This window comes from Lycorma delicatula, chromosome 5 (assembly GCF_047948215.1).
Source record: "Lycorma delicatula isolate Av1 chromosome 5, ASM4794821v1, whole genome shotgun sequence".
NCBI classification, from domain to species: domain Eukaryota; kingdom Metazoa; phylum Arthropoda; class Insecta; order Hemiptera; family Fulgoridae; genus Lycorma; species Lycorma delicatula.
Genome location: NC_134459.1, coordinates 11,529,964 through 11,557,756, shown reverse-complemented (window position 1 = coordinate 11,557,756; position 27,793 = coordinate 11,529,964). Strand labels below are relative to the sequence as shown.

At 31.4% G+C, this 27,793-nt stretch overlaps 1 long non-coding RNA gene across 2 annotated transcripts in view; it reads left to right on the top strand.

Moving 5' to 3' along the window:
* The window catches only part of LOC142325824 (uncharacterized), a 193,586-nt gene that overhangs the window by 141,856 nt on the left and 23,937 nt on the right, over positions 1-27,793 (top strand). Inside the window, exons 5-6 of one of the 2 annotated variants that reach the window (XR_012756596.1) lie at positions 5,030-5,144; positions 6,504-6,794. This is a non-coding gene — a long non-coding RNA (uncharacterized LOC142325824). Of the gene's footprint in view, positions 1-5,029; positions 5,145-6,503; positions 6,795-27,793 lie in introns of those variants that run through there. The other variant, XR_012756595.1, reaches the window with a different exon arrangement.

The following is a 27,793-nucleotide window of genomic DNA, read 5'->3' as shown; positions in this document are numbered from 1 at the left end:
TATGTTGAAAGTGACAAATATTATATTTTAAATTAAACGTGTTTGATTTCTAGTAATCTATGGTTACTATATAACAAAATAAATTGATATGAGAAAGTATATAAAAAACACCCTTCTACTTGTTTTGTATTCTAATTTTGTTTCCTTTAATGTCCAGGATTTTCTTTTAAATTTTAGAAATTTTTTTTTATACATTTTGCCTTAAGATTATAATTTATTCCTTATGTGTTGTAAATGTAGTGCAGCAAGTTTATAATAGAATTCAATATAAATTCGTGGGGTTTCGGTTACTTATTTTTTAAATAGTTATTATTTTATTTCGTTGATCTTTGTGGGTCTTTTCTCTATTCTATTAATACTCACTGTCGTAAAAAAATAATGAGATTCACTTAATTTATTCCTTAATTTAAAATCGACCTTAAAGCTAATCGGTTATTTTTTTTTAATTTAAAATTAAAAACTTAAAATTGGATGATTCTAGACCCTGCGTATTCTTAAAAACATATTGACAATTAAAATTATCAATATGTTTTTAATTGCTTTTATTCGATAAAAAACTTACAACAAAAAATAGTTGTAAAGTAATCTGAAATCAAACTGTTGTTGTTATGTCATAAAAAAATCAAATTTCAAGTTTTTGTTTTATTAATTATCTTTGTAGAATTATAGATTATGTTAATATTAGAAACAAGTAGATTATAAGAACTTAGTTTAATTTTTCCCCACCATTTTCACGATCCATTTCTTTCATCACAGTACACTATAAACAAGTAAGATATATCTAAGGCTGTGGTATTTTTATTTACACACACACACACATATATATATATATATATATATATATATATATATATGTAATATATACAGTGTCCCACAAATAAACGGAGAAACTTTCAGGAAATGTTCTACTGGTGAAAATAATCAAAAATGTTCGTATAAACATACGTCTGCTTTGTTTTCGAGTTACGGCTATCGAAAGATTTCGCCCGGATTTCAGATCTTCTAATAAAAAACCCCTATTGTAATTTTTGGGACCCAAATTAAGCAGTAAAGTTGGTGGTTTCTTATGTAATTTGATGTGGAAAATAGGATAAAATAAGTTTCAGAACTGTAACTCTAGTAGTTTTTAAGATATCCAACGTAAAACTCAAAATTCGGTGTCGAAAAGCAACTTTTTTTAGGTTCATTTTACAACAGCTTTGTTTAATGACTAATAAATGTGGAAGATTTAGTAGAAAAATTTGTAGGGAATTTAATTCTGAAAAAATTAATGTAAATACAGCTAATAAAAAGTAAATAAGAAATTTTAAAAATTTGTTAACAAACAATTAATTAAAACAAACAATTTTTCCTTAACAATAAGGAAGAAACAATTAACAAGTTTTCCTTAAAATCAAAAAAGGTAATCGCTGAAAATATTTTTAAAAGAAACACAAAATTTATAAAAAATATTTTATCCGTGTATACTGAATAATTTACGCAATAAAATGAAATAATTGCGTAAAAAACTAAATTGAAATGTATGACTAGAAGTATTTAAAACAAATTTATTGTGTAGGTTGGCAGTAGGCTATCATCAGCTCGTCAACAATGAAAATTGTGTACTTCGTTTGAATTAGTTGTCGCAAATAATCATACACATAAACGAAGTTATCATATGTGTAATAGAAGAATGCCGTTTCAGTTTTCTAACGAGAAATCTGCTGATTTAATTTTTGTTTATGGTTTTTGTAACGGAAATTTTGAAGCTGCTCGACGTGAATATCAGGAGAGATTCCCTGGAAGGCGGATTCTAAATACAAAAACGTTCTCTTCAGTGTATCAGCATTTACGAACGAAAGGCTCATTTCCAACGTGTTCGTTTTCTGTTGAACGCCAAGTAAATCATCGTATTAATGATGAACATAGTGTGATTCACCGTAGTCCAGGCGCTAGTTCAAGGCAAATTTCTTGTCTCACTGGTTTGTCAAAAAACAAAAATGTGATACTTTCTTCGGAAAGAAATACGTATCGTTTCAGAAGGTTGCCTGCAGACGGTTTAAAAATATTTACCTGCAGAAGGTTTAAAATTTGTGGCCAACCGGTTACACCGGTGGTTAAACTTCTGCCATCGGCTTTTAGATAACGCTGATATGGTAAATTCAATTTTATTTACTGAAGAAGCAACTTTTATGAGAAACGGAGTCTTCAATTCTAAAAATAGTCATTTATGGAGCAAAGATAATCCATATGGTACTATTGAGACTAGTTTAATGCTTGGTGTGGCATTATTTATGACGAATTCTGGAATTATTTGTTTTCCATGAAAACATTACGGAAGATGCATACGTTCATTTGTTGAAAAATAATTGGCCGGCTGTTTTGTAGAATTTTCCTTTACAACCTATATTGTAAATAAGTTTCCAGTACGATGGTGGTAACGCCACATGTTTCTTTAGTAGCTAGAGATCATTTGAATGTTAATTTTTTAAACTGGGTAGGACGCGGTAAACCAGCCGATCAAGAATTATGTTATTAGGTACAGAAAGACCAATATGATTTTCTATCTACTTTTCGTATGTTTTGGTTCAATAAAAAAAACTATTTTTAAAAGTTTTTGTTTGCTTTTTGTTGTCTGTATTTATGTATTAATTTTCTCAAAATTAGATTCTCTATAAATGCTCTTTACTAGCCTTCCGCATTTATCAGTCATTTAACAAATCTATTGTTCTACAAACGTAAAAAAAAACCTTATTTTTCGACACCGAATTATCAGTTTTACGTCGGATATCGTAAAATGTCCTGGGACCTGTTTTATCTTGTTCCCAGCTCAATTTAGATAACACACCGCTAACGTAAGTCCTAAATTTTGGTCCCAAAAATTACAGTAGGACTTCTTTTTATTAGAAGAGCTGAAATCTGGACGAAATCATTCGTAAGCCGTAACCCGAAAACGAAGAGTTTCCAGATCTATGTTTATATGCCTTTTTTTCATTACTTTCACCAGTAAAACGTGTAATGAAAGTTTCTTTTTTCTTCGTGGGACACTCTGTATTGTATTTAAATTTAGATAAGGTTTTTTTTATATTTAACTTTAAGAAGAATATTTTGGTTAGCTGGCATCTCTCTCGCCACCACCCCATTCGGTCGCCCTAGAGCATAAACCAAATGTTCCGTGCAAAAAAACGGCTACTGTGCCTCAAAACAGATTTGCGACCTCGTTATTCCTAATGCTCCTAGTGAGCTCCTATCTTGCGTGAGCGGTTAAGCTGGGTGCCGTTTACGTGTCCCTACCGCTCACTTGTCAAATTAAAACTAGATCGGGGAGGCGCACCCCTTGTTACAAATTAAAACTAAAAAAGTTACAAGTTAAAAAGACGGCAATTTAAGCCGCCACGCCTCGGTCGCTGTCAGCCAGCTAGTGCCTGTCCACCATTTAAAGCGCTTGGAGCTTTTACTGGCTGGTGGCCAGCCATTATTTCGGATAAGGACTTCCCAATGCTCCGCTAAAGGAATCAATAAATCCCATTTAAATTTAAAATCTAACGATGACGGTTGAACATCGCAACCTCATCGAAGAACCCCCACACGGTCCGACAATGCGGCTCTCGCCACATCGATTCGCCGTTTATGAGCGGCCAGTTTTCCCCCTGACCTCTAAGTTCCAGGGTGGCCCGGTCTCTGGCCCCCCCAAGAGCAGGGCAGTCGAACATAAGATGTTCGTTCGACTGGACCTACCCGCAGACACACAACTCATCAGCCTCTAGGCGAAACCTAAACAGATATTGCATATTAAGAAGAATATATGTAACTTTAAAAATATGATTTCAAATTTGACAGAATAATTTCGACACGCCACCACCTGTTTGGTTTTTTATTCGTCGTCTTTAGCATAGTACGTATTTACACGCATATTAAATATATTAAAATCGGTTCACTCGTTTTCAAACCGATATGGAATTTTCTAATGTGAAAATGTGAAAGTTAATAACATATTACTTTCTTTTTGAAGCGAGGCTTAATGTGAAATTACATTTTCTTTGAGATTTGAACACGAACTTTCTTGGTGTATAAGAATTATAAAGGCAGTAAGAAATTAAAGTTTTTTGCTATTCGTATAAAGCGATCCGTTATCTCAGGAAATAAATAGTCGTACGAGTGTTGTTTACTTAGCATATTAAAATAAAGTACATTTTAATACAATAGCATTTAACCCTCCGCGTAATCTTATTATAGGTACAATTTATGATAGTTAAATTGTAATTTAAACGAAGTGCTTATGAACGTACGTACAGAAGACGACGGCGGTGTATTGCTATTAAGTAAATGGAAGAAAATGAAACATTGATAAAGCCACGTATCCTGAAGAAGAAGTTTACCGAACGAGCAACACCGGAGGTAGCTCTCCGGTCGGGCGGTTAAAGTATGTTGTGTCGGAGGATAAAGAGAGCGGAGAGGGACGGTAAGGAGGTTAGAAGAGGGCACATCTTGGCAACTTTTCCACGGAACCAATTCCCTAATGACATTGTGGTTTCCTGATGTGTATGTAAGGGTGAAAGCTTGACCCTCCCCCCGTTCTTTTTGCCCGCTGCCCAGGGGACGCCAGCGCCACAAGAAATTGTTACTTCACGTCCCACAGTTGTAATATTTTCCATAAATCATCACTGCGCGTCCAGCACACGGCACACAGCATCTCCAGTGGATTCCTCAAACACGGGATGAATTATTATCACTTTGCTTCTTTCTCCTCCTACGTCTTCACCGCCGCCTTCTTTACTTCTCTTTCTCTTTTTTTTTGCTACCGTCTTTTCATTCTTCTACTTTTTTCGTTTTTCTACTTCTTTACATTTCTTGTAACGAAAGTAAAGACTTTCTTCTCTTACATCACCCCTTCTAGGTTATCGCTATTGATTCTTTTCTTTTTCTGAAGCTGAAAAATACATCGCGAGGTAAAATTCAGTTTTATAAAGAAACTAATACCGACATTTATTAAAAATACATAACACGTTTTAAAAATAATTTTGATCTCATTATTTATTTATTTTTACAGAAATTTGCTAATTTATCATTGAAGTTTCCGGTTTACTTAAGGATTTTATTTTCAAGAATATCCTGTTATTTAAGAGCGACGGTATACATTTACATCTTTCTTTAACATTTAACAGGTAATTATTATTTCATTATTTATTTTTTTGTAATTTTATTTTTAATTGACTTGAAGTACTTCGAAGGTTATCTGTTTGATCACTATATTTTTCATTTATATTCGCGTGTAATTGCTTACCAAATTTATCGGTTTCCACGATTTTTTAAATTTTATATTATTGATATTATTATTATTATTATAGTAAATTTTTTGTATAGAAAAATTCTGTCTGATTAACGCATTCTATTTTTATTCAAAATAAGTAAATTTAATAAATAATTTTTTGAATGAAAATTTACGTTGTTTGTGTAAATAACTTAAGATGATTTTAAATATTTTATCGTGATCAGTGGTTATTAAACTATTATTTTTATATATATCATGATGCTAATGTAATATTGAAAATATTTTTTTCAATGAAAATTTAAGAAAATTGTCGGAAAATTTAGTATAAAACCATATACGTGTACAATAAATTCGTGCATTTCAGAGAGCCTACCTCACTCTCAGAAGCAGCCTAATTGAATAGTTTCTCTGCGTGTTTTTTTTTTGTTTTTATCATGACACAGATATTTGCATAAGACCTTTTTTTCTTGGTCACCATGCTTGAGATATGAATAAAATTAAGAATGTAGTATAAAGGTATTTAAAGATGATAAATCTAAAAAAAAAAAAAATATATTACATTTTTTTGAATATATTTTATATTTGATGTCGATCTAAAAAATTGAATGTTTATAAAATAACTGTATAGATTATTTTATAATTTTTATTATTAACGATTGTGTGGTATCATTTTTTATAGGTAATATTAAGAAATTTTTAATGCTATATCAAATTCACTATTTTGATGGGCTCGGATTTTACAGGAAATTTTGTTTGGTTTCCTGTTGAGCTCTACCGTATTTTTTCCATTGCTCTTCTAGAACTTTCTTTTCTAATTTTTATTATTTTAGGGTGCACATCAATTGTGAATAATGGAATATATTTTTAAAAAAACGTGAAAAATATTTTTTATATTAAAAACATATTATTTAAACAATGTTATATTGTATTTGTGCCAATTTTTCTGATAATTGGCATTAACCGGAAATTTATTTTTAATTTTGTGTATATAAAAGTTTGTTTGTTTCTGGACAACATTTTGAAATGGTAAACGTCATTTGGTTTGATAAAAGAAAAAAAAAATTATACGCACATATTTTAATCATATTTTGTGATTTTAAAAAATTACTTTCTTTCATAAATTGTATGTTATTATTTCATGCATTTCTTTTTTTTATGGTTCGTGGAAATGAAATTTACCGCTCCGGTTACATATAACAAATGCGGTTTAATATTCATCAACAATTGGAACCCACAATGACTCTGTAAGCAGGCTTTAACAATGGTAGATGTCGAGCAAGGGAAATCCGGAAAAGTGTTGTAGTCATTAAAAATGTACGATTCCATCAGTGTGCGCGCCCAATGCTGCTTGCAATTGCATCCAACCGGCTAGACGTACGGACGGAGAACAAGATTGAATGTGCAAATTTGTTGCGGCCGTGAATATACTTCATCTCTTGTTATTTGCTACTTTCGTATTTCTTTTTTCTCTTTGTTATTTCTTTATTTATCTTCACTGAATAACCGTAAGTTATGAAAAAAAATAAAATTAAATTAAACCATACGAAAGAATATCTTTTAAATTTATTTACGTTACGTTGAGATTTTCATCAGTTGATTAAACATTTTATTTTTGAATAGAATTAATCTAATCATTAAAGTAATGAAAATAGGTAATATACCAATATTTATAAAATAAATATAAAACGCAAAACATTTTGTTTTTATTTTTCATTTAATCTTATAAAATGTGTCGCATTAAGTTACTACTGTCTCTTATCCTAAAGGATATTATTCATTTATGGATAATTAGGTACTAAGAAAACTTGAGTAAGAAAACAAATATGGCTAGCTCAAATTGTCATTTATTAGTTTGCAAAATTAATTATATTATAAAATGTATTATATTTGCAAAATCTAACATTGATTTAACTATATAGTTACAAAAATTCTTCTAGAAGTCACTATTATTTTTCATTTGAAAAAAAAATACATCCTAATATTTTTAATCTTTCAGTTTAAGAGTTAAGAATTTATTTATAAATTTCAATACCAGTATGTGAACCAATAGTGAAAACAACGGGTTGCATTGTGCGGGTAATGTAGGTAAATATCTCGAATGTAGTTTTAGGAAATTATTTTAAAAACCATTGAAAAACTGGGAACTATTACTTTGTCTTAGAACCATGTGTCCGGCAAATGCAGTAGTCTGTCCAAAACTTCAACGCAGATCAGATGAAAGTTGGAAACTGAGATAAATGACAAGGCTACACTACTCGTTAAAAACAAGAGATAAGTATTAAAAATTAAAAAACACGACTGACAACAACAAAAAAAAAACCGCTGAAAAACGTTACTTTTTAACGTACGATAATTAAAAAACGTGAGGGGCTGACGATTTTGTGTATAATATAATTTCTTTTTAAACTTTTTAAATTTATTTAAACATATATATATATATATACATATAAACTATTATATAAAGAAGAAAAGGGTTTTTGTTTGTTCTTTTGTCCCGAACAAAAGCAACTATATTCGATCAATAGCAACTATATTTTTATCCATGTTTCTTGGTATAACTGAGAAGGTTTTTAGATATATTTCATCTTGAAAAATCTCAAAAAATAAAATATATATATGTGGTAGAGGAGATTACCCGTTGAAGCACAAACTTTAATGATTGAATTGATTTAATAAACTGTGAGTCTCTACTACTGTGTGAGCTGGGTTTGAACTGAATGATTCGAATAAATAATATTACAGAAATAATAGAATTAAATATACGTTAAATAAAATACAATAATATTAAATAAATTAAAAAAAAAATTGTTTTAATAATAGTGGGCTTCCCGCGGGGACTGCATGTGAGGCTAGAGTGGTGAGGTGGCGAATGGGCTTTGTGGGAGACTAGACCGATCATCACCATCAACTGGTAACAAACGGGGTACCTTGGACGCTTTTTTGGGAGATGAAATGGATTGCTCTTATAATAATATCTCTACAAACAAGCATCAGAGTTTCAGAATTGAAACGGGGGAGATTTGTAATAGAGTAATATTTTGTTTATCCCGAACCAACAAAAACCCTCTTCTTCTTTATATAATAGTTTAGATAGATAGAATAGCAAACACCCCGTTTGAATTTTGAAAATCGGAAGTTTGTTTGCAAAGATATAACATTTCCGAATAACTGTGATCTGTTGGATCGAGAGTGTACCTGGATAGACAGGAGTAGCAACCAAAGCGAGCTCTGCGGGTGTCCAGGGCGCCGGTCTCCTTGGCAATACGGGAATGGCGAGCGAAGCGAGCTCTGTGGCCTTGAGGTAGTCCCCCTAGGAGTCCCGGGTTAGCGCCTGGGTTCAGGTTCTGGCTAGGTTCTGTAGGATTATTATTTTTTCAGGAGATTTCTGGTAGAGTATTCTAGACTGTATGAAAATAACTAAAAAAAATAACAATAATTTATGCTAATAAATACGAGGTGTGTGAGAAAAGTAATGAGCCTGACTTTTTACTTGCCAAAGTTTTTATTTTTTCCAAACAACAATATTACCCTCTTCAAAGTAGTTCCCTTGGGCAGCCATACACCGGCGGAGTCGTTGTTCCCACTCCTGGTAGAATCGCTGGAAGGCTTCAACCGGTAGGGCTTTTAACCGGTCGGTCACAGTCTTTGGAATGTTCTACAGAGTTCTAAAATGAAGTTCTTTTAAGACACGTTACATTTTCGGGAAAAGGAAAAAGTCACAAGGACTCAAATCAGGCGAATAAGAGGGTTGAGAAACCGTAGGAATGCGTTTTGAGGTCAAAATTTCCCTGATACAAATGGCCGTGTGACACGGGGCATTGTTATGATGAAGCATCCACTTGTCTGCAATGTCTGGTCTTACGTGAATCACTCTTTTCCTGAGCTTCTCAAGGACACCTTTGTAAAACACTTGGTTGACAGTTTATCCTGGAGGAACAAATTCTTTATGCACGATACCCCTACTGTCAAAAAAGCAGATCGGCACGGTTTTGATCTTTGATTTGCTCATTCGACATTTTTTCGGTCGAGGAGATGATGGAGTGTACCGCTCTTCGGATTGCCGCTTTGTTTCAAGATCTTACTCAAATAACAAGGATTCATCACCTGTGATCACAAGATTGAAGAATTCTTGGTCGTTATCAATCCTTTCAAGACGATCAACGCACACGATCCTTCGATTATCCTTCTGTTCCGTTGTTAGGTTTTTGGCACCAATTTCGCACAAACCTTTCGCATGTCTAATTCGTCTGTCAAAATTTGATGTACGATGAAAGCGTTTAAATTTAACTGTTCACTCATCATCCTTATTGTTAAACGACGGTATGATCTCACAAGAACCCTAACACGCTCAATGTTTTCGTCAGATTTTTAAGTTGAAGGTCTCCCTGAGCGAGGCTGATCTTCAACGGATTGTCAGCTTTCCAAAAATGATTTGTGCCTGCGGAAAACTTGTGCTCTTGATAAGCAATGTTCCCCACGGGCCAGTTTGAACTTTTCAAAGGTCACACTCGGGGATTCCCTAGGTTTAACACAAAACTTGATTGGACAACGTCGCTCTAAATGTCGATGCTCCATTTTCATAACACACAACAAAAACACAACTTCACTGATGGCACTGTCAAAAATAATGTGTTGGCTGAACGGAGTTGAAACTTGTATTGAGCATGTGGAAGGGATGAACAAACCGGTCTAACACAGACCGGTAGACACAGCGTTGCCAGTTCGTTTGCAGTGTGACCAACCTCATTACTTTTCTCACACACCTCTTATGAATGTGTTTACCGGTGGAAGTGTGGCGTTTATAATTCATATCTGCTATATTCAGCAAAACCGAATTCGTGTTACTTCGCGATGATCGCGAATACGCATTACATCTACGTCAGTTAGGAGGTTATTAAGTTAAAGAATAAAGTTGTTAGTTCAGTGATTGACCATGTTGGTCTCTGTATCACATCGGTCTCGAATTCAATATTTTGTAAACGGGTGGAATACAATCCATTTCATTTTCGTTAAACTGTTCGAAAAAAAGAAGAGAAAGTGATTGTATTTGTAGGGATTTGGTATTTATATTACTGAACACTATCCAGATTTGTAATTCAAATAAGGAATGAAAATAATTACGGCTGATAACACTACTCTATATCATTATTTAACCTTTACGCATATGCTACACCGTTTTCTTAATTTCAGTTTAAACAAATTTTGACATTTTAATCTGATCTGTAAACCTTTAATACACTGGTTATGTTAGATATAAAATCATCGAAATTTATTCCATATAGGTGAATTTTATATTTATCTTTTTGATTATTCATAAATATGTAGCTGTTTTTGTATATTTGACGCTAATTGAACATTTTAATTAATCGGGTATAATTATATTACATAAAACGATGTAGAACCTAGGAGTATAATAAAAAGAATTAATACTAATTTTTATTACAAACATAATTTTCTGATATTAAGGAAATATCTTTCTAAGTTTTAGTTTCGTTATTAATTAATTTGCTGTTATTTAATTAACTTAATTATCTCAGTTTTGTACATAGGCGCCTAAAGTGACTGCATATATTAAATCTGTAACGACGCCTTCCTGGTGGTTGTGCATCGTCGAAATTCTTAATTTCGTTGCGTCACTTTTGTTGGTTTTTTGATTTGTTTGATTAATTATTCTTTGTGGAATTGATAAGATTTTTTTTTGTGTTTTGTTCGCTTTTTACGTTTTGAACTTTATCAGTGTTCCTTGGACTCATAATTGTATAGTATACTTATGTATAGTTGTACTTATTTATGTTTATTTTATATATATTAAAAAAAAAAAAAAAAAATATCTTATACATATCATATACAGTACACATATATGTACTGTATAAGATATGTATAAACATATCGTTCTTTAAGGGATTTTAGTTGAAACTCTCTACATGTAATTTTTTTTTATTCAAATTTACTTATGGTTTCAGTAAATTAGAACCTATTGAAAATTAAACTCTGCGGTAAAAACAATTCTGTTTTTATTTTTAATTAATTCTTTTCTGTCAACTGATGATCGTAGTTTTAAAAATTGAAATGACCTGGATCGAATATGTTGAATAGATTTCATTTATTTGTTATAATTATTTATAAAATTTTGTATTTTTATTTTTGCGTAAATTATCGCTTAATTACGATGGTTGCAAACACTAAAATCTCATAATTGTAAACATATTATAATATTAGTTTTTAATTAATTATTTATATTCCTAGAAATAAAATAAAATTTCAGAGTTTGTTAATTATTCATACATGTTAGTTTCTTTTTGTAAATATATAATTTTGCCTATTGTAAACTCACGTCCAGATAAAATCAATTTGTTTTGGTTTATTTTAAATAATTTGTTTGTATTAGAGTACGGCAGTAGTGTTATTGCGGTTCACTCGGGCGAACAAAATGCCTAACTGCGGTACAAAACCTGTCTAACTTGACAGTACACGTGTCCACTGATTATATTTTTTTACATAATTATGTCGAATGTTGTATATATAAAATATAATTCCGGTTATATTAATAACGTTATTTATTTAAATAATTGTTGTAATTTATTAATTTTAATACATTATATAGTTTAAAAATAATTATCATGTGCAATTTTTAATCTTCATGTTACTGAAAATTAGGTAGTTTTAAATATATTCAGTATCTGGATATATAATTTTCTGTTTATTTATGTACATTTACCAATGTACTATAGGTTTGTATGCACAGAATAAAAATAAATCTTTTATTGTCGCGATAAAACTTGATTTTTTTGCTTATCTCCTTATTGTTTGATGATTGTGCTGGTGAAGAACATTAAAATTGTTGTACGGCTTTTGAAAAAGCATTTCAGTTTTGTAAAAATAAATTTTTTCTTTTTCTTTTTCTGTTTAACCTCCGGAACCACCGTAAGGTATTACTTCAGATGATGACATGCATGAGTGTAAGTAAAGTGTAGTCTTGTATAGTCTCAGGTCGACAATGAGATATGTTAATTGAGGTTAATTCAGGCTAATTGCTAACAAAGAACAAGAACAACATCAGCCAACAAAGAACACCGGTATCCGCTACCTGGTATTCACGATAAACGTGTTGCTACAGAAATAAAGTACTATTATGTTATTTTAAGTAACTCTGAGGTATTACTCTACACTTTTTTTAAAAATTAAGGTAAAGTTCATTCATATTTTTTCAGTTCTGAGTGCTAAGATGTAATTGTAATGATATTAAAAGTCGTTGTAAAATATACGTTGAAACATGACAAGCAGAAGCGTGCTAGTTTTCAATAGACGTTATGTAATATAATATCATATATGAATTTCCTCAGGATATGATTAACCTATTTAAAAAAAAAAAAATTAGAATTTAAACACCGTAGAAGAATGTTCTTGTCCTGACAAGTATGGGACAAAAAAGCTACGGCACCATTTAGATCGGTATACAACTAAGCACAATTAATCAATAACTACTTCTGTAAACTGACCGGTGAGATTAAAATAGGTATGAGATTGAGTAGAGATGCAAGGAAATGATCGGTAATCACTTCAAAAGCTGTAGTATGATTTATTTTAAGTCCAACCGGTAAACCTGTTTTAGGTCGTTTAAACGTCTCGCATTCAAATCCTGAAAAATTTTGGACGTTCACAATAATGTAACCTGGAAATTAATATATCTTTTAAATTAAATAAATCTTCTTTTCTAAATAATTTAATGTCAAGCATATTTTCGACGTTTATAAATTACACAGACACAACAAAAAAATCGGTTTTGTAAAGAATAATAAATGTAGTGTTGCTTATAAATAGTTAAACATTATTCAAGGTGACTTCTCAAACTCTCTGTATAACCTTTATTTAAAATTTTAGTTTTAATTTTTTAAGAAAATTTAACTTAGTTAACCGGGTCGGTCTAGTGGTGAACTCGTAATCGCAAATAAAATGATTTCGAAGTCGAATATTCTAAGGTTCAAATCCTAGTAATGGCATTTACTTTTATACAAATTTGAATACCAGATCGTGGATTCCAGTGCTCTTTGTTTGTTGGGTTTCAATTAACCACACATCTCAGAAACGGTCGACCTGAGAGTGTATAAGACTACACTTCATTTTCATTCATACATATCATCCTCTGAAGTCACACCTTACGGTGATTCCAGAAACTAAATAGAAAAAGAAGAAGAAAAAGTTTAATTTGCAATTCGTTGAACTCTGGTATTTATTACTACCAGATTATCCAAAAAATTTTGGATAAACTGATTTCTAATTTAGAGAATGACATTAAGTAGTGGTGCACTGATAACACATGGCAGAAGTACATTATTTTATTGTTTGTACCTGGTGATTTTAATGTTGTTTAATGGTTTATCTGTTAACACTTAAGTATTATTTGTTATAAGCTGATATTAGTGTATATAATTTGAATGTATATAGACGTTACAACTTCTCCATGCAATACTAGTGTTTTTCACGATCACAATACTTCCTTTACTTTGCACAAGGAAGTATTGTGATCGAGAAAAATTCCGTTGAAATTCAGATTTCAGTTTTCAGATTTCGGTTTTCAGAGTTCAACGGAAATATCCATTTTTACCATCCCCGAATCCATTTGACTATTTTCGGCGTGACGTCTGTACGTACGTTATATATAACTTCATAACTTCAAAACAATTATCCGTAGGATGCTGAAATTTTGGATTTAAGACTGTTGTAATATCTAGTTGTGCACTTGCCCTTTTGATTGCAACAGACTAGACCAAAAGTGTCGATAAAAGCCCAAAATAAAAAAAAATATAGATTTCACTTTTTCTTAACTGGAGTAATAAGCCGTCATTGAGAGCTTTTCAACGATATGTCATAAGTGCTACTTATTTTCACTGATTCCATAGTTATAGCCAAATAAAATTTTAATTAATGAAATATTTATTTAATATTTAAATTAATAATAATTATTTAATTAATATCTTACAAGCGGGAGGCACATCGGTTCAAATCAGACTTAATCTCCTTTTTTTAACTTTTGTTTGTAATCTAAATATATTTATTTATTAATAATAAAAAATGCCTGTGATGTAAAAAAATTTTTACAATAAATAATAATTCAATAATAAAAATAAAAAAAAAATATCAGAAAAATGAAGTAAATGTAGTAAAATTTTATATACTTTTCATTTAAAAAATGTTTATATGTAATTTAATAGGCGTACAAGAAATTCATGTGGTGTCCACATCAGATTTTTTTCTTTACAAACATAAAATAAGAAAAGAAAAATGTTATTTGATTTTCACAGAATTATAACACCTGAGGAAGGTTCTGTGTACCGAAACAGCTATTGTGATTTTTTTATAATTCTGTGAAAATCTACATTTTTGTATATTTTCTTTTGTTAATATGGATTTTCATCAAGTAACGACTTGATACATCGATTATTTGATAAAATAATAGAATGTAGATCAACTTCTTTAATATTTTATAATAAAAAAATATACTCGTATATATAAAAATTGTGGTAGGCGGCCCAAACGGAAAACTTTTACAAAGGTTAATAGTAAAATATATTGATATATTCCCAACCGTATCGCCTGTTTAATATAAAGAGATAAGTTGGAAAAGTGAGGGAACTGCAACAAAATGACGTTTCCAATTTAGCGTAGAGGTCCTGGGAAAACCAATCCTGTTATGTATTAATATTGCATTTCGAGCAAACGATCATTTATCACTTCTGAACAGCAACCTCCTCAGCACCCTTACAACAAATACACACGATCTCCCCCCCCCCTCTTTGAATAACTTCTCTCCCCCTTTACTTGTCGATAACATCACATACTAACGTTTTTACAAGGGGGTGTACTTCTAAAATAGCGATTGTAAACTAACACATTCTACACCTAGTTATTCAGTAAGGAAATGTAATATATGTAAAAAAAGGTACAAAAATGTTTTCACAACGACTGCAAGATAAACAATAATTTGATATTTCTTTGCTTAATTCTACGCATAAGCTATTAGTGTGAGTGTTTTGTAGCTTCCAAAGGCTGTTTTGAAGTGTTCAGTGCTACTTTTAATTACGCTGTAATACATGGAAAGCATTAGAAAGGAGTACTTTGTATTACGGTCAAGAGTTATAGGTTAGGCCTATACCTTATCGCTGACAATAATAGATTGTTTAATTAATAATCGAATTAATTACTAGATAACAATAAATTTACTCAGAAAAACAAATGCATTTCCACTTGTATCGACTAGCAGGCAATAATTCAACGCCAGCGATTAAAACTTCAATACAGAGTTTTTAATCTAATAATGATTAGTTATCATGAAAATTTACGTTTATTACGCGTATATAATTAAATCTATTTACAGGAAATCTTAATAATGTTATCCATTCGTTTCATTAAAATTATCGGGCACGAGTTCATCATGTCTCCAGTAAATTTCGATTGTTTTCTCTTTACTTTTTTTCTGGATGGCATTGCTCATATTCATCTTCAACGCCTTTAAGTCTAAATTATGTATGTAAAATTTAGTATTTTGTAAAATTTCCCGGGTTAGGAAATGTCGTCATCAAAAATTATATAACTTTTCTTTTTTCTTATCTAACTTAAAGATCTTTCGATGACTAAGTTTAGTATAAATCGACTTTAATGAATGATGCAGTGTTTTGTATTTAGTCAGACTTTGCCTAATTTTAATCAAGAAATATGCTTATTAAAATAACGAAAAAAATTGTATAATAATTATAATTAAAATACAGTGAATTCTATTCGAACAATTTTTTCTGAATATATCTTAAAAAAAAAAACATAGCTGACGTTTTGCGACTTTCAGTATCAATGTTTGTTTTTAATACGTAAATTGTTGTCTGTTTTTAGTTATTTTTTATTTTATTTCTTAAACTCAACATTTTTTTTTAGTGTTTGAATAAAAGTTGATATTTTTAGGTAAATTATTATTTTTTTAAATTTTATATATATATATTTTTATGTATGATTTTATTTTTTTAATGTATTTTTAATACATTCAATTTTTTTTGTATTTAATTATACTTACAATCAGTTTCGTAAATTAGAAACCGTAAGTAAATTTCATGAGAATAATCAAGTTATAAAAGAGTTTCCCTTGAAACACACCTTAATTAAATTCTAGAATCAACAATAAATCAAAGGTAGCGTAACATTGATAAATTCCAGCAAGTAATGAATTAGAAATCATAATAATGTCCATGCTACGAATAAAACCACAACGTAAAAAGAATAATAGTAACGTAGTACAAACAACATTACAAACATAATTGATCGTAAACATAAATATCTTCGATGATGCACAACTTTAAGAAGAGTGGCCTCGCCTGAATATTAGATTCCTAGGTCCAATATATTTACCGTCTTTAATCACCTTGCATCTTCCCCGTTGTCTAACAGGTTAACATCTAGTTTTTTACGCGATCGTTAAGTTTTATTTTGTACTTAGTTGTTAACAGATCGATTTTCTCTCGAATTCACGGTAACCCTAAGTACTCATGAATTTCGTTGCTCCGTACGAACCATCGCTCTTGTGTAATGCATCTCACAAATTTAGTCTGAAAACGCTGAATAATTTCTATATTGCTGGTAGTTGCCGTTCGTCAGAGTTGAATTCCGTATATCCAAAGCTGTTTTAGAATCACTTTGTACAGAATTAGCTTGTTAGGGGTAATTACGATTTCCTACCTGATAATCAGTATAGCTCTTTAAATTTGATATCTAGCTGTATCTTTTTTCCCCAATGTGAACCTTCCACGTTAGACGACGATCTAGGTCAGAGGTTCCCAAACTTATTTTTCTCATAGACCACTTTCAAAATTTTGCTGGTTCCGGTGGACCCCCTGCAGCTACATTTCTACCATATTTACAGTCCATATTTACCATATTTACAGTCCATATTTATTTACCATATTTACAGGAAAATGTGAAGATTAGATCTAACTATGAAAATATGCGTTACGGCTGAGTTCCACGAACTAACAGCTTCCGAAAAAAAAGTGAGAATTGATCGGTTAATTTTTGATTGACTGTGCTGTGAGTGGATGTCAAAAAATTAAAGTTGGCAGATAAAAAAAAATGCTTCCATCCAACTTTACATTTTTGACATCAACTCACAGCACAACAAAGCAATCAATTATCACTTATTTTATTTAGAAAACTTCCCATTCAGAGTGGTAAAAAGCAAAGGAAAAGTAGTATATTATTTTGTGTTCCATTTTTTCAAATATGTAATATTTGGAAACAAATGAGTAACGTTTATCCTTGGCAATCGTATTTATATTAGTGAAGAATCAAACAAGTTCATGCAAGATTGCTAGCACACACACCACAAGTCGTATTTCGTCCCTTTGCACGTCTGAACAAGCGTTGCGGACGGCGGCGGCGGCGCTTTGCAAGTCTCGACACGTTCGTTGTACTGAATATGGAATATGCAAGTTTTTACAAGTAACAGTCGCTGAGCTTCTCAAAACATTATCTGTCTAGATCGATACGCAAAGTCAAGCCAACGTTTTAGTCCTTCACTATCGAAACCAGATGAATTTTCGTGGACCCCCGCTTACGAATTGTGAACCCCCATTTTTTTGTCACGCCAACGTAGACCCCCGTCGAGTCTCCCGTGGACCCCTGGAGGTCCACCTGGACCACTTTGGGAATCAATGATCTAGGTGAATACCTAAATACCGTACAATTTCAGCTCCCGGGATGAACCTCCCTCTAAATGGATTACTGACCAGTCACCTCTTCTCGTAGTGAATGTCATGTAAATCGACTTCGCTTGGTTGACTTTTATTTTCCTATTCTTCTATTTTTAATATCTAATTGATAATGAGAATTTAACAATATAATAAATAATAAATTTATAAATTTTTCAACGGTTTTGGAGAGTTTCCTGTTCGCTATTTTACTTTCGAAAATTTTTTATTTGTTCCTTAATCATTTTTTTCCAGAGAAGTTGTGTATTTCTAAGGATATAATTTTTCCAACTTATTCGGAGTTAATAGATAACATTCAATCAAAATTTAAAAATGAAAACCGAAGTTAAAATTATTAAATAAATCTAGCTGCAGTAAAGAAAGAATATATTTTAATTCTTTTAATTTTTACGTTAATGTAGTGTAAGTCGAACTAACAGAACGGTGAGGTGCAGTTTCAGTTTTATTACTAAAAACAAATCCATCGCAATTGTTATACGGTTGAAAAAAAAATTGATTTTGTTGTTTTAAAATTTCATGACGATTCAGTCAGGTGCCAATAAAACATTAGGATGTTGATGTCTGTATGGCAGGTGATCTGTGGTCAGGCAGTATCCGGTGGGAAAGGTAATCCAAAAGTAAAATTAGTTAATAATTAATTCGATGACCAAAAGTGTAAAATTCAGGTGCCGCCGTCATCAGTGGTTAATCGGTAACTAACAGGAATAATTAATGTTACATTTACTTAATTTTATAAAGAACTGTACCTAGTAAATTGTTTTTATTAATATTTGTTTGGTTTTAATTTTTAGAATAGTAAATTTTTTTGTTAGTGAACTATTTTTTAATAGTAGTTAAAACATCTAAAAAAAATATTTTAAATAATTTTTACTGAAAAAAATGTTGAGTACAATTATAACCGATAAAAGGGTTGGATCAATTTTTTCTATTATGATGATCAACTCCCGAACGAATTTTCTGTTACGTAAATTTTTTCTAAATTTAAAGAAAAATCATGTAAATTTTCTTCGAAATCTATCAAGCAGTTTGTAAGTTTGCCGTTACACAAGACGCAAACGCTAAATACTTAACTACTTAAGTTATTAGAGAAAACTTTTGCGTTGGCCATTTAAGTGTGAAGTCAAATTATTTTGCATTTTCATCGTATTTTTTGCTTTTTTTCTGATTATTACTCGTGTAATAATTCTTGTTGTAGACGATTTTCTTGATAATTTCATTATTCACGCGTTTTATTGCTTCATGGTAATTGTATACCTTTTAAAGCCGTAAACAAAAAAAATATATTCCTTGAAATTTGAAAATATGTAATTTCGTCGGGAAAAAATAACGGCTGAAAAATTAATAATTTTCAAAAATATGTGATTGTGTTTCGGTTTAAGAACGCTTTATGTAATGCATATTTTTATTATTATTAAAAAGAGGTTATTTTTTAAATTCAAAACACATCCGGTTTGATGTTACATAAATAATTAATTCTTATCTTAAATTATATTTATTTCTTAAAAACTTTGACTTTTATTTTTCATTTACTGCATTCAATACTTCGGTAAAACGTAACCGGCATGTATTTACTTTATTCTATCAAATTAATTGTTAATAATTTTATACTTAAAGTCGGTTTTAATGATTAATTCATTAATTCTTCTTACAAACTTTTCATAAAAATAATAACAAAAAAATTACGCTCTATGTATTAGGTTTATCAGGTTATTTTAAAGTACGCAATTTTAATTTAAAATATTGCTGTTAATGCTACATTACGTTTGGAAAGTCGCTGTGCAGTATGCTTTGCAATTATGTCGTACATTCTATTTTTTCGGCGTTAGGTTGATTGTGGTTTCGTTAGGCGTTGCTCAGTAATAAACCAAGATATCCGTTTTTTAGTTGCGATGCTTCGTTTCGTTACGTGTGTTTTCCGTTGATCGGAATCAATAGTTGAAAGAAACGTAACGGTTCTTTCAGTAGAGGGACGCATCGTTGAACACGTCTTTCGTGAAGGTGACAAGTATACTGATTTAATGAAGCACAAAGATTTCTGATAAGTTTCGAAATAATCCTGTTCCTCACCGCGATGCAGTTCGAACTCTTATCGAAAACTACCGGGCGATAAGCTCTGTTGAAGACGCTGATCTAAGTGGAAAACCACCTAAACTAAATGAACAGAAGAACAGATAAAATTGAACTAAATTAAATGAACAGAATAACTATCGTCATCGTTATTGCGCTGATTTAACAAAACACATTAGTTAACAGATGTGGAAATCAGTCACGGTCGGTTCCTACAAGGTGGCGACACAGCGCACTAGCTAATGGTCAGTGATTTTGTTTTACGAAATATCATCGGTGAACGATTCATTTCGAGGGGTTTGTGGCCTGCACGATAGCTCGATCTGACCCCCTGATTATTTTCAATGTGAGGAGGAGCGAAAACAAGCAGTGCATCGCGACTGACCACGCACGATTGACGAATTGAAAACCTCAATAACGCTATACGTACGAGACATTCCAGTACATGAGCTGGAGAAAGTGTTTGAAAGAAAATTCAAACGAATGCAGTTTTGTACTGATGTTGGAGGAGGTAATTTTTATAAATATTATTATTTTATAAACTATTCCAGTTATTGTAATATCCGTTTATATAAAGTAATGAAATAAAAATACAAAGTAATAATTAACAAAGTTTCGTCATTAGACTTCCATAATTTCAGTGCACGGAAATTTGCTTCCGAATACACTCTATTATTATGCTGTTAAATAATAATGGCAAGTAAATATACTTGTATAAAAATTCTGTTGTATTCCATTAATTTAATATTTTACTTCATTTCTTACAATTTCGTCAGAAAAATATTTTCATTTTAAACAGCTGTGCATTTACTTATTTAATTATGTATTTACTTTTTGGAGTAAAAACTATCTGATAAAAAGAGTAATATCCACATTTTATATTTGTAGTTTCATTATCGAGGGACGTATCATCGCATGTCTCAGACGGCATGTAAATAGGAATTTGGTTTAGAATTGTTACCAGAGTCTGTTAACATAAACAACGTAATAAACGAATTATATGTTTCTAACTTTGGTATTCCTTTTGAGCATTACTGTACGATGCAAAACAGTGATATTTGTGTTAATGTTTTTCTTTTGTATATACAGTAGTATAGTTATGTATAGAAAATACGATCGTTAAACCATTAATTACACCTCAGTTATGTTTAACTGATATCTCTTCCTTACACACTCACTTTTCTTCTTATATGTATACTATTATACAAAGAAGAAGAGGGTTTTTGTTTGTTCAGGGTAAACAGAAAAACTGCTCGATTAATCGTAACTAAGTAATAGTGGTGAAGATTTACCGGTTGAAACACAAACGTGAATTGAATTAATGAACTGTGAACTTTGAAGCTGTATTTCTGTGAGCCGGGTTAAAACTGAATTATTCGAACAATCGAATGAATAATATTACAAAAATAATGGAATTAAATCTACGTTAAATAAAATAAAATAATATTAAATAAATTTAAAACATTTTTCTGTTTAACAATAATGGGTTTCCCGTTGGGACTGCGTGTTAGGTTAGAGCGGAGTATGCGAGCACCTCGTGGGAGGCTAGACCAATCATCACCATCAACCGGTAACAAACGGGGTGCCCCTGGGGCGTTGTTTTAGGAAGTGATTTTATAATATTTTTGCAAACAATCGTCCGATTTTCAAAATCCATACGGGGTATTTGTTAGTAGGTTGAAGGCTAACTTTTGTTTGCATCAGGTACATTCTCGATATGACAGATCACGGTTATGCGGTCACAGCTTCATTATATAATACGGAGTGTCATAAGGTATATTAAGATGAAAATTTATTTATGAAAACGTGTAAATAATAAATAATCCTTACGGTGCTGCAATTCTCATTCAGACCGCTAGGTGGCGAGCCGCTAAATTCTTATGCTCTTTTCTTATGGCAAGTCTCGCCCAAGTTATTTTCGAGAGAAATCTTATTGAAATGAAGTCAAGTTTGTCAGTCTTTGTGAAAAGTATTTATGTGATTTCGGTTTACCAATACCAAATCGTGTTGAACAAAATAATGAAAACCCCTTTTTTTTTGTCTTCAGTCATTTGACTGGTTTGATGCAGCTCTCCAAGATTCCCTATCTAGTGCTAGTCGTTTCATTTCAGTATACCCTCTACATCCTACATCCCCTACAATTTGTTTTACATACTCCAAACGTGGCCTGCCTACACAATTTTTCCCTTCTACCTGTCCTTCCAATATTAAAGCGACTATTCCAGGATGCCTAAGTATGTGGCCTATAAGTCTGTCTCTTCTTTTAACTATATTTTTCCAAATGCTACTTTCTTCATCTATTTGCCGCAATACCTCTTCATTTGTCACTTTATCCACCCATCTGATTTTTAACATTCTCCTATAGCACCACATTTCAAAAGCTTCTAATCTTTTCTTCTCAGATACTCCGATCGTCCAAGTTTCACTTCCATATAAAGCGACACTCCAAACATACACTTTCAAAAATCTTTTCCTGACATTTAAATTAATTTTTGATGTAAACAAATTATATTTATTACTGAAGGCTCGTTTAGCTTGTGCTATTTGGCATTTTATATCGCTCCTGCTTCGTCCATCTTTAGTAATTTTACTTCCCAAATAACAAAATTCTTCTACCTCCATAATCTTTTCTCCTCCTATTTTCACATTCAGTGGTCCATCTTTGTTATTGCTTGTGGTAGGACTGCTCATTCGACTTTGAAATTGCCGTTAAATTTATCATGCGGCCAAGAGACAGTTTTTACTATGCACTTGTCCTCTTGGTAAAACTTTGCAAGATATAAAACTTATTGTACGAGATGAATGCACCACGATTCATCGAGTTCATGTTTAAGCGATTGACCGTACTCCCAGAGACCTAAGGTCGTATGATAATTTGATGGAAGACGTAACTTATGTCTTTAGTGGGCATTTTCATCAAAATTTGCCACAGAGAGCAAAGCCACGACGGGGATGCTAGTGTATATATATATATATATATATATATATATATATATATATATATATATATATAAGTATGTGTGTATATGTATTTTGAATTAAAGCACATAAAATGTAGTTTTGATGGCAGACGATCTAGACATGAAAATTGGTGGTAAAATGGTGACCAGATCGTAGTAGTAAACTCATAAATATTTTACTTTTACGCTTTCAACAAGTTTTTCGTTTGAATTACACTTTTAAGAAAAATCAAGTATTAGATAAAAATCCTTTTGAATAAATTAATCTACAATAATGAAATCTTTTTTAGTTAAAGGAAAATTCAAGGTTTTAAGTATTTTTAAGAGATTATAGGTTATGGTGCGCAAATGTGGAGTGTAGGATGTTCAATAAAAATAAATAATAAATTGAATAATCTTATTTTATTAAGAAAATTTGAATTTGCCGATTATGCTCTTGATTATACATTATTTTCAAAATAAAAATTATTTTCAGGTTTTATTCACACCTTGAAAATATGTATATGTTTATTCATATGTATTTAAGCTACTCGTATATCTAAAAATTATTGCATTATCGGTATCCGAAAACCTTATTGGATAGTAGAACAAGGAGTGTTCTACTATAATGAGTGGCAGGCTTTGTAACATTGTTACGCAGTTTTAATACGGAAGAAAAATTGAATGAATTAAAAAATAAAATTGAGTTGAGTTTTAAAATTTCTTAATTAATGTTGTTAGGTTTTTATTATTATATAAAGATTTAAACTATAATAATGGTTACAAGACAAGCAATGAAAATTTTCTCTTAAATTTTAACCGTGTTTTAAAGCAAAAACTGAAATAATATGCTTAAATCGATATTGTTATTCGAGTATATCTTGTCTTTCCTCACTGTATAACTTGAAAGAGAAATAAAAAAAGTGTATTCATTCCATTTTAACGCAGTACGTCTAGTATTAAATGAATTTAGAAGAAAATTTTTCGGTAAGGATAGGTTAATCACTGAAGGATTTAATAGAATATTTAAATGTACAAGAACGAATTCTAATAAGTAAATTACTTTAATAAACCGTGTCAATAAAATATAAAACGATTAAGAAGTTAACGTTTTAATTTTTTATTAAAAATAAAAGAAAAATGGTTTGAAGGTTTTATTATTTAAAAACATTTCTTCTTCTTTTTTTATAGAATGCTTAAAAAGTTTTCTGTGTCGTTTTAATTTAATTTGTTATTTTTATTTTCTGTTAGTTTTTCTCTGTGAAGAAAGAAAACCAATCGGATGAGAATATTTTTTTAGTGTTTTGTTATTAATGTCGGATAGTTATATATATAATTCGTAAATTTTTCTTTATATTTCATAATTAAATCGGTCAACCTCTTAGATGATCTTTTACCATGAGTTTTGTCGGTCTAATTTATGTGTTTTGTTATTCTAGATATTGTAAAATTTTTTTTGCTAAAGCATTTTATTTGTATTATTATATATATATCATTTCGGCCGTTATCGATCCACTGCAGGACGAAGGCTTTTCAGAGCATGGTTCCAACTAATATGGTCTTGTGCGATCTTCTGCCATTTCAGTCCAATATACTTGATAATTTAATCAATCCGACGAGGTTGTTTTTTAGGCATTTAATATCTAATGATACCCATTCAAGTGCTAATTTAGTCCGTCTGCCATCAGTTCTTGCTACACGGTCTGCCCACCGTCATTTTAATTCCTTAACTTTCATGACGGTATCGTGCACTTTCTTCTGTTCTCTGATACATTTACAGGTCTTCCTATCTCAAGTATTCATCGTTCCACATTTCTTTGTGCTACCAACAGCTTTTGAAGTGATTGAAGTTTAATGTACAAGTTTCGCTTTCATAGGTAAAGACTAGCGCGATTCACTGATCAAAAACTTTCTTTTTAAGACAAGAGGATTTTTGCCCCTGAAAATGATGTTAAGTAACCCGAATACCTGCCACCCAAGTTTAACTAGTCGTTCAACTTCTTTAATTGTATCTCCCTCATTTGACATCCGTTGGCCAAGATGTATGTAGTGAGCTACCTGCTCGAATTCTTCTCCAGAGACAAAAATCATTCTTTTGGCAAACTAGTTGAGCATGACGTCAACTTCTTTAATTGTATCTCCCTCATTTGACATCCGTTGGCCAAGATGTATGTAGTGAGCTACCTGCTCGAATTCTTCTCCAGAGACAAAAATCATTCTTTTGGCAAACTAGTTGAGCATGACCTGGCTCTTTACAAGGTTAATCCTCATACTATGGGGTCGTCAGCCACCTGCAGTTCCTGTTCCTGTCTTGTAGTTCTTCCGGTTCTTGTGAGAAGAGAACTATGTCGTTGTGAATTAGATAGGCGCCATTTATTCGCATCCTCTTTTCTTCCCGTTCCGGCTTTTTAATTACCTTCTCGAGACGGGCTGAGAACAGTATGTTTTATCCTATCGTACACCTTTTTGTACATGTATCAGTGTTCGTTGCCACAAGCGGTAGCTTATAATAAAAAGAGTATAAGCTAGTTTTATATAGCTAATAGAACATGCTAAGTGCTAACCTCAAATTAAGAAAAGTAGTTCCATATTCGTTTTTTACACTCTAGAAAGTTCTGGGTTCGTTTAAAGCATTGATTCCCAAAGTGGTCCAGGTGGACCCCCAGGGGTCTACGGGAGATTCGACGGGGGTCTACGTTGGCGTGACAAAAAAATTGGGGTTCACAATTCCTAAGCGAGGGTCCACGAAAATTTTCTTGGAAAATTGAAAGTTATGAAGAAAAATATTAGTCGGCGCGTATTTTCCCAGTTTTCAAACTTGTCACAGGTAGAATGCCTTGATGAGGATATTCAGACATACGTTCAACATTTAATCGCCCTGCATGATGATTTCAAAATCAGATTTGAAGATATTCTGACGATGGAAATACCACCACGGATCATAAATACATTTGATGAAACGGAAGTGGAGAATGTGATATTACAAGAGGAGCTACTCGAGTTTAGCACTAATGAGGAGCTGAAGGTGAAATTTAAAAGAGGGTATCAAACATTTTGGCTGCAGGCAGAAATACCAGAAAAATATCCTGGACTGTGGGGAATTGCGAGAAAGCTTTTGATATAATTTCCCTCGTCATATCTTGTCGAGAAAAGGTTTAGTGTCGTTACAAACCTTTTATCAAAAAAAAGGAGCAGATTCAATATCACAGAACGGGGAGATTTGCGCTTATTCCTAACAAAACTGAAGCCAAATATTTATAATTTGCTCTCAATCCATCAAGTACATCCCTCCCGTTAAAATTGTAACTATTTTGTGATTGTCAGAGGAAGTACATTACCTTATTAATGTTTAATTTTAATTATATACGACAATTTTATTATATTACATTACAATATGATAACAATAATAATTAATAGTGTAATGATTACATATTTGAATAAATACTGCACAAAAAAATATACTATTTTTCTTTTGCTTTGTACCACTCTGAATGGGAAGTTTTTTAAATAAAATAAGTGAGAATCGATTGCTTTCTTGTGCTGTGAGTAGATGTCAAAAATGTAAAGTTGGATGGAAGCATTTTTTTGATCGGCCAACTTTACTTTTTTGACTTCCACTCACAGCACAGTCAATCAAAAATTAACCGATCAATTCTCACTTTTTTTTCGGAAGCTGTTAATTCGTGGAACTCAGCCGTAACGCAAATTTTCATAGTTAGATCTAATCTTCACATTTTCCGTTGACTGGAAATATGGTAGAAATGTAGTTGCAGGGGGTCTACCGGAACCAACAAAATTTTAAAAGTGGTCTATGAGAAAAATAAGTTTGGGAACCTCTGGTTTAAAGTATGGCGTTTTTTCGTAAGCCGTAAAATATTCATATCATATTCCCATAACTTTAAGCATGTATGATAAATTATTCATCGTTAAAAAAATTTACGTAAATACACAGTAAAGCAATTTTGCACTTTGTAAATGGTCGAGTTGATGCTCTTAATACTTACTTTATAAGGGCAAGAAAGAATATATATTCTTCATTACTATTGTATAATAATTCAGGGTGCAGTTCGATTAGTAAATATTTTTATTGTGTATTTATTTAAACAGATTTTTTTATTTGTTTTGATTGAAATAAAGGGATGAGGAAAGTCGTTAATAAAAGGAAGATTGTCGGTAAACAAAGTTTATGCATTCTAATTTCCAGTCGAGCGTTATTATATATCAATGCAAGAAAGAACTTATATTTTGAACACCGTCCTTTAAACATACATTGTGAAGGCTTATGAAATAGCTTCTAGTAAATTAAATAACATTTTAACTTGGAAATATTGGCAATAAATAATGCAAAAATTGAAGAAGGAAAATAAATAAAGACGGAATGAAAGAAAAAAGTAAACCAATGAAGTTAGATTAAATTTTACATTTTATAAGCGAAATAGTTGTATAAACGTACAGTTTTAATAGTTAAATCGTTAACATGATTTAAATATAATTATGAACTGTAATGGAAAGTGATTATAAACATCTTTGTTCAAGAATTAACGCTTTAAAATATCTTCAACTAGAAGATAATCACTTCTTCAGAGCAAATAAAAATTAAAGCGAGCAGCATGGTTTTTTAATGACTAGTATGCGAGATTAGCTTTATCACTTATTTTTATCATAAGATCGATTCTACCTAATAAGGTATGATATAACTTCTCCTTTTATCCTTGTTTTGAAAGTTACATGTTGGAAGCTACGATTCTTGAATTAGAAAGCAATACTTCTACGAAATTAACTTCCTT